The following is a 13,363-nucleotide window of genomic DNA, read 5'->3' as shown; positions in this document are numbered from 1 at the left end:
CAAGGTTTTTAACTTTATCACTTTTTTTTGTTTTTACATTAAACATATTTTACGAGCCGGTCACTAACGGGTAAAAAAATATGAAAATGGAATAATTTCGTTTGGCAAGGAGGAAAACTTTTACGCTGATCGTGTTTCTTTGCCACCAGTTGAATAAGCTAAGTTGACTTGGTTGCGTTAAGCTGTGTGACGGTACACAATCCCGATAGAAACCATTTCCATCGTAGCTCGATCAGAACGCCAGGAAGCGGAAAACAGAAAAGGGCGCAAGAATGGGAAGATGATTTTTTTCATCATCATTCAGCAGCTCAAAAGCTCAACACTTCTAAAGGATAGCCCAACAATAACTTAACGCCGCACCTAGTGTGGATGTGGACCTAAACACGGAAACATCAATGCTTCTGGTGGACGATATGTACATTGCACGAGAGCGGGGGTAAAGAAAAATAAAAGAAAATTAAATAACAAAGAAAAAAAAATCAAGCCAAGAGTGTTGGAACACAGCGAGAAAAGTACATTTGGCTAGCAAATGTTTTTGCCTTTACGACCCACCGGCCGATCCGGTACGGTAAACCTCCGTAAGGGGTACACGGGATCGACACGTAATGCGTAATCCGGGCCTGCGTTTTTAGCTCTGCTCTGTGTGTGTGTACGTGGTTGAGGAACACCATCGACCGATACCGGATGCAGATCAGTACCACCAGTTCGGACTTGTGTGTGTGTGTGTTACGGGGGCCACACACACTTCTCGACGGGCGTGTTGCCTCTTTCCCACACCCTTACCCTTTTGGCATGCGTGTGCCGGTGTTGAATGTTGAGAAAATTCGCCTTTAAGGCTGGAGGTTCATGTGCTTTCAGCATACAGCGGAGATTCATAAGCGGCGCACCCATGCACACAGATGTGCTACGGCGGGTTGAATTCTTTTATTACCCCCATTTGGCATTGGCGCTCAATGGGATAACTCTCAAGGGGAAACGGCAAAAAAAAGGTACGGAATGGATTCAAAAATGGGTGGGTTTTGGGTGGAGGAAGGGGGTGGGGGGGGGGAGGTGGTAGTCCGGTTGTGTAGTCCGGCGGATGAAAGAGATCGCACACACGCCTCGGACGTGTCCGGCCATTCGATGATCGCTGCTTCGCTGCAGATGGTACGCTTTGTTTTGCTGTTTGCGTTTGCCTTTTCCTGCTTTTCGAATGATATGTCTTACGCCGGGTTTGCGTCTGTATTTGCAAAACATGCGTCCATCGATCCCCGGGCAAACGATAACTAACACGTTGACACGATCAAACACACACACACACGCTAATTCACCATTTGCCGCGGACATATGGGCAAAAAAGGTATGTAAGGGTTGTAAAGCGATTGGTTAATGCGAGGGGGTGATCAGGGGAGGGGGAGGGGGTTGGGAGCATAAGAGGCATGTTGGTTGAAGTGGGAAAGGGATTTTGTTTAAAGCCTCTGTGTGTGGTCGTTGGACGCATTCTGACCGGCGGCCATATACGCACCAAAAATTCAAGCCAAATAAGTTTCGCACTAGATCCTGGTCACGGCACCAGCCGTTAATATGAGATTATAATAAGACGTTTCAACCATTTCATCGACATGATGTGAATATGTTTCTTTGTTTCTATTGGTGGTGTTTTTTTTTTGCGATATGACCATAAGTGAGCTAAAACTAAAACCGACGTGTGGGTGGTAAGGTTGAGCTGGTTATAAACAGGCAGTGAGGTAGCAGTTTTACATTCTGCTTTTATTTCTACCGAAGCTTGTAGTGATAACTAGCAGTACTATTTCCACCAATCGCTACCTACTCTTGCGGCATCTTGTGTCCCTGGTTTCTCGAAAACTCCCTTCTCTCCCTCCCCTCCCCCTTCCTCCCCTTTCTCTCCTCCCCGCACACATTCCCCGCATCGTATGATACACTCTACCGAGATCACACGGTCCCTATCGGTGTCGCATTTCCGTTCCTGTTACGCGCATTTGTGTTGGCCGCGCCAATCGTAGTGCTGATGCGAGGTTATAGGCATGGTACCACTACTCGCCAGGATGGAATGTGTGATAAGCGCGGTACGCACTAACCATAAGCCCACCCGACTAACTTCCTGATAAGGCGAGCCAGCGTCCATGCACGGGTTACTCCTGTTTAAAGTTGTTTTTTTTTATTCCTACACCACACTCCGAAGCACAGTCGTGCGCTATCTCCAATGCATTTGTTTCTTTTTTAACTGATGCGTTGTTTTTTTTTCTTATGTTCTGTGAGTGGTTGTGTATTATTATTATTTTTTTAAATTGAATTTCTTCGAACTGAGCACAGTGTCTTTGGCTACGGGGTAGATTGAGTGTGCTGGTGTGTATATTGTGGAGGCTGAAACCTCTTTTTTGTGCTGGCTAGGGTTTTGCTGATAGTGCCTACACACTGGTGCCTTGATGGAAACGCTTACTCACCGCTTCACCATTACCATCTTTCGACCACAATTAAATGATTCAAGCCGTTATCGCCATATTAAACGTTTCAAGGTTTATTTGTTTTATTGTTGGTCGTTCCCGAATCGGATGCCAATCAGGGAACACATGGTAAAAAAAATGCTCGATCAGTAATAATACCTACCTGTGGGCAAACAAAAATTTATGAACGCCACATCTCAGCAACAATATGGTACAGATAGCTGGACGCAAAGATTACACACTCTTACTTCGCGGTGATGGTTGTAGGATGCGACTCCTATATCCGAATCATCAGCACCCCTTCACCTTCTCCCCCTGGATTTCTCTCTTTCTCTCTCTCTCTCTCTCTCTCTCTTTCACTTGAATTTCTTCTACCCTAGCATGTAGTGGCCATGTGTCGTCTGTTTAGCCAGCACGTACACAACCACACGGGAGTACGGGGTGTGATCTCACTGCGATGCTAGGCCACGTTACCGACGCCGCGGTGCCGTTGTGTGTGTCGTCAAACGTCCGTACCATCATATCTCATCGCAACGCGCTAAATTAGTTTTAATTGAATTTAATTTGCGTCAGTCGTCGGGCATATAGCCACCGGACGGTAGATACGGTTCGTTCGATGGCGGTGGGCTCATGCTGGTCAGCAACATTTCCCATCGTGCCCGTAAAGGCTTCTTTTTCTGTTAATCTCGTCGCTCGCCCGCCCGTCCGAGTCGTGACCGTGCACTCGTTGATTTCTTCGCGCGGCAGCACAAGGGATGATGTCAACATCTCTCCCACCCTTCAACGGTGGCATTGGCTTTCCGACCTACAGTGCAGGGTTTCACTATTTGGTTTTGTGTTATCGTATTTCTGCCGTGGAATAGATGCGAAATGAATTACTTCAGTAATCGAGGAAAAGGATGTGTTTTCGAAATAATTCGTTGGCATGATGAGGGTAAAATTTTTATTTTAATATAAGTTAATGTCACAACCGAGTATGCCCGGGATAAGGTAAAATACAAGGAGGAAATGCCTTGTGAAAAATGTACTTATTCAGCTTCAGAGGCTGACAATACGGCCGAAGCCGTAATAATTAATTATAAATAAATAAATAAATAAATAAGTTAATGTCACATCTAGAACCGAGTAAGCCCTGGTAAAGACAAAGTACAAGGAGGAAATGCCTTGTAAAAGTTGTAAACACTTCAGCTTTTTGAGGCTGACAATGTGGCTAAAAGCCGATTACACGAACAATATTTTTTTTGTCAGAATTAAATTAACAAAAATTTGACAGTAACGAGATTTTTGGTCTTAGGAAGTGTCAGATTTGAGATATAAAATGACAACACTGCAACACTACTTTGCAGTTTAACTCGCAAACCCTGTCCGGTTTTTCTCTTGAGGTCATTAATTTCTTCAGCAATATAAAGCAACCAGGCGTGTGTTACTCAGTAACATGGTTGGTGAGAGACAAAGACTGGGCCTTCATGGTGGTTGGGTCTTCACGGTAGTTGGGGTGGGAAGGGGTAGGAGGAGGCGGAAGGGACTTTCGGGTGGAAAGGGATTTGTGGCAGGGCTTTAGTCTGGGACAAAGGAAGCGAAAATTGAATGAAGCACTCAAAACGCATACCACTAACTCATGTGCGCACTCACTGCGGGCAGAAGCATCAAGCGGGTGACGATAGCGGGATGCTGGGCTGGACGGGATTATGAGTGAAAACAGAATGTGGAGAATCGATCGATGAATACACTTTTACTAAATGTATGTGTTTTGTTGCTGCTGCTGGAGTTGAAGTTGGTAAAAAAAAAAAACCCCTGGCCACAACACCAGAAACGGTAGGCGTTGTGGCACATCTGTCCTTTCACTCAGCCGAAGACGTCTTGCCTTCCGGCAAACGGTTTGACCTTCTTTTTCGTTGCATTGTTTACGATCGAACTGATTAAATGTTTCACGTTAGGTACTTACGTATTACTTTAACTGGTTCTGTGTACAAAACTTTTGTTGCAAATTGGTTCTTTTGTTGCAAACTGATTTGCTAATTTCAACCCAAACTGGGCCATCTCGATCTGAGATTTAGTATCGTGGGTGCGTAACAAATACTTCCAACATTTCCATGTCCACATGCACACGATCGGGAGTGCTTTAAGACCTCTGACGGTTCATTCACATCCGATTTGTGTGAGGACGAACATTTTGTGGGAGCTATTTTATCACTCTCATCCTTTCGAGATAAACGGGGTTGCTATTCATACCTAAGGGAGTGGAGGGAGCAAGAGAAGGTCGGAGGTGAAGTTTTCCCTGTCCGATGTACTCCGGCTACGATAAAACGGTAGCGACACGGTAGCGACACAAAAGCCGTTCACCGAGCAGGACAAGACACAAGGTCCTTTCGAGTGGTGAGAGGGATGGACACGGTTAAAACCGCGATTTCACATCGTCCGGAGAAATCGACGATGATTTATTTCTACTCTTTCTCCTGCACTCCTTTTGCCGTAAACGCACCTTCCTTCCCTATCACCACTATTCCCGCAGGGATTTGCGAGTTATTGTTCCTCACGTGAGTTTAGTGATTAGTGATGGGAAAAATTACTCAGCTACCGATGCTAGCTTCGAACGGATATGGTTATTTGAATCAATGATTCTAGAGCTGGTTCCGAACCTGCGGCTCCTGAGCTAGTCCGAACCACTAACACCAGAGTTAGTTGAGAACCAACAGCTCCGGAGCTAGTTCCGAACCCATAATTCCGAACTCCGGTTAAAAACACCTTACCATAAAACCAGATTTAGTCGAGCACAAAAAATCTCCCACTACATGCACACAATAAATGCTAGTTCGGAGTGAACTCTTGAGCCGCCTGGAAGGAGTCCGCTCCGGAGCCGTTAGTACCGAATCCGCTCCGGAGCGATTAATACGGAGTCGCATTCGGAATCGTCAAGAACCGGCTACGGACTCACCAAATAGAAACCAGTTTTGTGACTGAAATCGGATCCAGCTCAGGATCTGTTAGTTCCACTCCTGGATCACTCCTGAAGCGCACATCACTAGTGCTGCACCGTGTCTGGACCGTTTTCCATCGGTAAATGGACACGTTTGTTACCGTTTGCGGGATAACCGGGTTGCATGCGTACAAAAACACACACAGTCGGATAAAATTATAGCGAGCCGTTGTATGTGTGTGTGTTTAAGTGTGCTTTTTGTGCTGGATAAAACTACTTTTTCACCTTCACCAAAAACTATTGTTATTGTACCGAAGGGTGGAATTGTTTTCACAGACAGGCGCAGGGGGGGAGGGCGCCGAAAAGGAAGCATAACGGTAAAATGGGAAAGGTAAAGATACGTTCGCCCTTTTTTATGCATATAAGATCACACGGGCTAAATGAGATTATAGATCCACCACACATATACAACAGTGAAGGATATACGCATTTCTCTTGCAAATCTCAATCTCATCCGATTTCCGTTTGCTGCTTGTTTGGAGGAGGAAGGAGGAGGAGGAGGGGGGGAGGAAAGGTAAAGGTTAATCGCGTAGTGGGGTGGTGGGTATGCGTTAGGGTGTGCTAGCGAAAGGTAAAAAGAAAAACAACGAAAAGGTAACGAATATTCTACTAAATTCAAGGGGTCTTGCTACGCATCGCATCGGTTAGGGGCATTGAATTGACGATAAATCGTAACCGCGCGTATTCGCATCTTTCACCCTTCGCCGGGGACGCATCTGTAATGTGCAATGCTGCCCGTTTGACGAGTCCGCTGTGCTGCCAAGCGAGGGTTGATTTGCTACGTTCAGGATCAGGTTCAGCTTCTGGCTGGCTGCTATGCAATAGCTCTCTCTTTCTTTGTGTGTGTGTGTCACGCCGGGTGAGCTAATGATGGTGTGGAGGGTGTTAAAATCATAGAATGCACACTTTACGCAACCGCGCGATACAGTGCGCCGTAGGGTGTGAGAATGTGCACGGTGTATTTATGCACCTTTTTTTTCTTTTTTTTTGGTGAGTACTTCTGTGCTGCTGCTTAGGACTGCGAGAAGGTAAGGATTTTCAACCGTTTCCCCCCTCCCTCCCTCCCCGTTTTTTCCACCGCTGATGATGGCTCGTGCCGTTGAAGCGTGGCCTGCCTTTGGGCAATTGTTTCCTTTTATGTCCTTTTGTTACCTTGTTACGATCGTGTTTCACACGCCAGTAAACGTTGATGCACCGTTGCGTAGGGTAGCGCAAACCGTTTAACAGTGCTAATGTGTTGCGTATGTATTGGTGCATCCTCACCGTAGCATCCTTTAGCGATTCTTTGTTGCGTTTATTTAGCTTCTCGTTAGATAACTTTTTTTTATAATTTATATTTATTTGTTCAATTTTATTAAATTGTTTTATAAATCAAAATAAATAACAATAAAACAAATTACAAAGAAAATAATTAGAGCGGTGGATATAAATAATATTTATTTTATAAGTTAAAATAAAAAATAAAAAAATCTTTTCACATATTCACAGTTGCCTTTAACTACCTAGCGTCCGACATTTATGTTGGCTCAGCTTTCTCTGTCGTTTATCTCCTGTAACTACTGTAACCTATTACTAAAACCATTATTATACTAGTATATTAGTATATTTATATTAAGTTTACATTAGTATAAACCATTAGTAAGTGAAAAGTCAAAAACATTCACTCTGGTGAGTTTTTACATTCATGCTTATGCTGCCTGTACTATATGTCACCTCGCGGGGTCTAGGTGTGCGTTTACCATTTTACCATGAAGACCGTTCACCTAATCTGCATACACATTCATCACCTTTACCCGCTGCTATGTTTAGCCGGGAGGAACAAGAGGAAACATCACATCCGATCGGAAAACGGATGGAAAAAGGTGTACCCAGTTTTGGGTGGGCAATAAAATGCACACCCGCGCGTTATGTGTGTGGGCCACTGTTAGTTGAATGGAATATTTATGGACAAATTGCAGGTTAGCGTTGGTTGCATCGTATGCATGCCGGTTTTACCTCACCACGAAAGGTGGTACCGACCAGATGACAACTGGTCCATGCCAACGAGGAAAGAAAGGATGTTTTGCGGGGGGAAGGGGGGGGGGGGGAGGTAGGCACTGCGTGAGAGGGGTGGTGTGCCGGAAGTGGGATGAAACAGGCACGTTTTGTTCACTAGCAGCACATACATCGTCAGTGTAACGAGCTACAGTAAGCAAAAGCCAAATTTTGTAATGTTTGTATTCTTCATGTTTTTTGAAATTGATTTTTTTACATAAATTATTATTATTATTATTTTTTTTCTTATTTTTTGCTTAAATTTTCTTTTTTTTTTCTTTTCATTATATTTATTACATTTGTTATATGTTTCATATAATGTTTTTTAAGTTTTATTGATTACTTTATAGTAAATATGTAATTTTTAATTATTTATTTGTTTTATAAATGTTTCATCATTATGGTTAAGATGCTATAACCCGTCCCGAAGGATGTTACTACGTGTTTACCATACTGTGCCATTAAGAAAAGGACATCTTTGCGTTTTTTCTTTTGAATTTTTGGTAACGTTCGGCGATTTCATCCCATTCCAGTACTCGCGGCATAATGTGCCAATCGCTTCAATCGGTTGATGTCATTCAGCCGCAGGGAGTGGGAAAGAACCAATGGTTTGGCACAAGACGGTGAGAGTATTAGTATTGTCAAAATGGCATCCGGTAGTAACAACAGCGTGCAAGCAGCAAGTATCGCAGCACCGTGCCAGTCAATAAAGCGAGCTAAATGCGTTTATCTCGGGTTCGCAATTATGTTTTTCATTTTCTTCCCCGTTTTTATTTATGAGCCCATGACAATGGGTTCGACTATACACTCTTTGCGGGTGAGTGTGCTTTTTCGGTTTTCGGCAAAGCCGAGAAGAATTGTGGCAATATCTGGTAATGGGTAAAGACAGTATAAATGGTAGAACATAACGCATCCACCCATCGGATAGTGTTTTTCCTTGACCGGAAATAAAAAGGGCTGAAAAACATAAGCCACATATTAAGAACACACATTTGCTACATCCGTAAGAATGGCGAACGGAGCGTGCGGTCAGATGAAGATTTCCTAAACCGTTTCCACCACTTACCGATTCCGGTTCATCCCCAATACCGATGATGCTGCATGGTTCCAAGTGCAGTTGCACATTATTCTTGACGATTATGTGAACCGGCAGCAGATGCATTTCGGTTGACAAACGAAGTGGTTCTGGCGGCACCATTCCAAACCACCCATAACCATCCCACTAATGGGCATCTCTTCAATTATACTAACTCTTCTTGCACCGCCATGACATGAAATTGTTGTGTTAAATTCGATTTACAAGAAAGTGAAGCGTTACAAACACTCATGGCCGATGCATTCGAGGGGGAAGGGAAGCAAGGGAGAAAGGATCCGGGAAGAATCCTTGAGAAGGGTAAAACAACCAAATGATTGCCCTCCTATATCGTAATCGTTTTTCAACGCAGATATTACAAAAAGACGCAAAAGGCGGATAAATGAGCAATAATAAATGAGCGGCAGGAAAATAAAAATTGGTTTTGTTGTCGTTGCTTTTTTTTCTTTTCCGTTCTTGACTCATTCCCCCTCCCCCCGCTTCTCCCAAAGATCTCCAGTTCTTGAGCAAGAACAATCTAGCACTTTTACCCCGTAATCGTTCTTCTCCTTTCCCCTTAGCCCCTCAGTTTTCCACCGGGTGCAATTGATGTGGCGATAAATTTCATTAAGTTGCACAGTGAAAACTGCCAAAAATCGCGCCATCGCGTTGTTTTACCCATAGCCGCTCATATAGGCAAGTACCCATAGATAAGGGTGGCAGGGGAAGAGGAGAAGGAAATGGTGACGAACGGGGGGAGGGGAGGGAAGGGGGGAAGCGAAGTCATCGTTAGTTTTGCAGCGGCCGAAAGCAGACGAACGGGTCCCGTCACATAAAACAGATTTTTATCGCAAAACCGAGAAAATACCCACCACGGTTCAATCCGCCCTAAGAATGGTCCGCCGGAAAAACTGTCGTACAAGGATGCCGTGGTAATATTGGAGACAGAGTTTTATTTCTCATTTGACACATGGCCCCTGCGCCATCATTACAGTGATGGGGAATGCCTTAAAAGATGGGGAGGGGGGGCGGGGATTGAGTTGAAGGGAAGATGAAGGGTGACAACAGCGAGAACCCCACTTGAACCGACGCCATCTATTCCCCTCTGCTTCCCGGTTTTATATTCGACCGTCGGAGTTTCTGCTCCGGATAATAAAATAATCCCCGGGCGCGCCTTCGGATGTTGATTATAAGTAATAGTTTTCTTTAACCTCCCTCCCACACCACCCGCCAACTGAATCCTTTCTTAGCAAAAAACGTCAGCATTGCGAACCGCCGTACGCCGCTTTATACGCATCCGCGCCAACAAACGCCCGGAGACTATTAAAATAATGATTTATTTTCATATGTTTACATGCAATGGCGCGCATTGCCTTTTCGACCATCGGGATCGAGATTTTCTACTACCCCCCAACCCCCTTGGGCCGCCTGGGAAGGAACAAAGTCTTGGGCCGCCTGTTTCGATTCGAACCTTTCGGGCAAGGGGGTTGCTGTTGGGGTTGTTTTTGGGAAACATCCAAAACGTGTATGATTTTTATTCGCCAAATAATGAAGTCGGTGCAATAATGAGCTTCATCTTGCTCTTATGAATGGGCCCAAAAAGATAGAGCAGTTATATGCTGGGTAGGTAGGAGGAAGAAGGGAAGAGGAAGGGCGGAGGAGGTTGGAGGAGGGGATAATAATGCATTGGGGGATGAATTAGTATTGAGTAGGGGTTGAGATGATTTGTTTCGCGATCGACAGTGTCACGAGTTTAACTTCTTTTGCCCATTTTTTCTTACGATCTTATTTTTGTTTTTAACTATTGTCAATTACAGAAATATTGAATATAAATATCGGCAATTAAGTCAGAAATAAATATTAAATTACCATCTTCAGCTAACAGTGTAATTATCGTTGTAGTTTCTCCAAACTCGTTTCTTGGAACTCGATCTCTGGGAGTTTCGGCTCTGAAGCTTGAAAATACAATTGGTGACCATCCCCAGCAAGTCTTAAACTCATGGAAGCCTGCTGGAAGAAATAGTCTCAGATCCATGCTTCTTTCATTGTAACTGCGCCCGGCCACTAACCAAACTTGAATCCGGAGTTAAAACCTGGGATTACCTACTCCGGAGTAATTCGGAATCAACTCCGGAGTAATTCGGAGTCAACTCCGGAGTAATTCGGAGTCAACTCTGGAATAATTCGGAGTTATTACTCCGGAGTTGCTCCGGATCAATTACTCCGAATTTAAATCCGGATTATCCAGAGTAATTGCTTCGGAGTATATTCCGGTTTTTATACGTCCGAGTCGGAGTGGATTCATGAATCCACTCCGGAGTTCCCATTACTAATCAGGAGTTAAAATCGGGAATTTGCAAACCCCGGAGCTAACTCCGGAGTATTCCGATACCAACTCCGGAGCAATTTGGAGACAATTCCGGAGTAATTACTCCAGAGTTACTCCGGAGTTATTATTTCGAAGTTACTCCGGAGTTATTATTCCGGAGTTAATCGGGAATTATTATTCCGGAGTTACTCCGGAGTTATTATATCGGAGTTACTCGGAAGTTAAATCCGGATTAATCCGGAGTAATTGCTTCGGAGTATGCTCCGGTTTTCATACGTCGGAGTCGGAGTGGATTCATCGATCAATTCCGGAGGTTCCACCACAACTACCAATTCACAGGTAGTTTACTTCCCACTGGACCCATGGTCAGAAAGCCACATTCATCCTCAATTCAATTCCAAAAGATCTTGCATTTCTGCGGATTGCACATTTTACGTACCGCTGCACAGATGTGCGACAGATGCAGTGGTATATCCGATGCAACATATTCTTCAAAGAGCTGTCCTATTTTTACAAGGGAACTCCTATTCTCAGTTCCCATCATTTTGAGATAATTTTAGATTTAGACGTATTGAATGACTATCGGAAGGCCTCTAAGAGGGCCAGCGGAACATGAGTTACGAAATTCTTCATCACAATCGTTGTTTTGTATTATTTCTATTTGTATATTGTTAGTTTAAAGTTAATTTTTTAATGTTATTTTCATGGTGATAAGATGGAATTATGCTAAAAAAATATACAATACGATCAGTATAGCAAGGATAAGCAAAAAGGCCATTGCAAAACGATCCCTCCTGCAGTTTGAACCATATGTGGCAGCGAAGAAACATGTTTAAAAGTACGCAAAAACAAGAAAAAACAAAACCAGATGTGATTTTTACAAATTTGCAATAGCAGCGAACTGATCTGAAGGATCTTCTACCTGAACGGCAAAGCCGAAAATCTGGTTTTGGTTCAGTGTGATGTCCAGCAAATAGAGTGTGATAATTATTCTACACGTGCAAACCGGCAAGGCCATCTTGAGTACGGGGTTGCTAAGGGGTGTCAAAAGGTTTCGATACGGATTGGTAAAGTGCTGTAAATAACACGTTCGGTACAGCATCGGTCAAAATAGGAAAAGGACTGGCACCGAAAATTCCCATTCAACATGAAGCTAGGAAGCCTTCCGGGTTCATGGGATTGTATTTTGGTGTCTGAGTATGGGTTCGTTTACCATTTTTAAACACACAAAGAGCAAAGAGCGCCGTAAGCGCCTGAAGTCATCCGGCGCCAGGTAGGCTTATGGGTTGAAGATGCTGATGATGATGATGGTACGACGGTATGCAGTAGGTGGGGATTTAAAAAAAATCTGTTTGCAAGATGTTTTATTTTTCTTTAATTTCCTTCCATGGCCTGTTAATTAGATTTTAGACAGAACCGAAACGGGTCGCCTGTTCGACTCCCGTGGCACGGCACAAGGCACGGAAGCTTAAGGGTTTTTTTTTGTTGGTGTTGTTTATCTTCTGCGAGTCAAGACCGCTCCAGCTACGGTACCGGAGCGAGCTGAAGGTAGTTCCTAGACGCAGAGTGCGAAGATTTAACGGCAAAGTGTACATGGAAATGAAAGAAAAATATAGCAAACCGTGCTTGGCGGGGCAAAAAATATGAAACACGTTGTGCATGTTGCGGTAAAGACAAACACAAACGGCAGCACCCGTTTTTTGGCAGTTTCATCCCTCCCCCCTGCACCCCCACAACGCTTCGCATTACTTTCTATGGTATGGCTTGATGTTGATGATGATTATTTTTATTATTATTATCATTGAAGATGCTTTCTTATATTTCTACCGCGCGCTAGCGCCGATTGTTTTTTTTTGTGAGGGAATTTTTACCCTAACCACCCTTTTGCTCGGTACCGTTTTCCCAATTAGACAGTACAGTACAGAAACAAAACAAAAAAAACGGCAAAACTCCCGGAAGTATCTCCCGGAAGCTGATCCGAATCTTCAAGACAAAATAATAATGTAAAACATACACACGCACCAACCCCCCCCCCCAAACCCTCCTCCACCCTCGTCCCCCAAACCCAAGCTTAATCCTTTTTGCCGCCAAGCGCAGCATCTTAATAAACTTGAGTCGCGTTTTATGAACTTCTTCCGAAGCATTTTCCATCCTTTCAGTGCCCTTTAACTAACTTGAGCGTCGCGTCGCGTAATGCAATTAGATTGACAAATGTATTTTCACTGGCTCGCGGAAAACATAACGGGGTGGGTTTTCGATAAGGAAAAAGGGAAGGGGGTGAGGGAAAGAACAGGATACTGGATTTTTTTTCTCCACTACCAAAACGAATCCTTTCGGATATAGTTTTTTTTGTCCTTGCTGCGACTCGCTGTCTTTGTGTGCCATAAAAGCTGGGTGGGTGGGTGGTGATGGAGAAAAAGGAACCCTTTCGAATGCTGTCGGCGTCGGATGACGGTCGCTCAATTAGTCATTAGTTTGTTTATAGAGATGCAAATTTTTGTCCATTT

This window comes from Anopheles funestus, chromosome X (assembly GCF_943734845.2).
Source record: "Anopheles funestus chromosome X, idAnoFuneDA-416_04, whole genome shotgun sequence".
NCBI lineage: Eukaryota > Metazoa > Arthropoda > Insecta > Diptera > Culicidae > Anopheles > Anopheles funestus.
The sequence above is the reverse complement of the archived record's forward strand: the minus strand, read 5'-3'. Positions refer to the sequence as shown.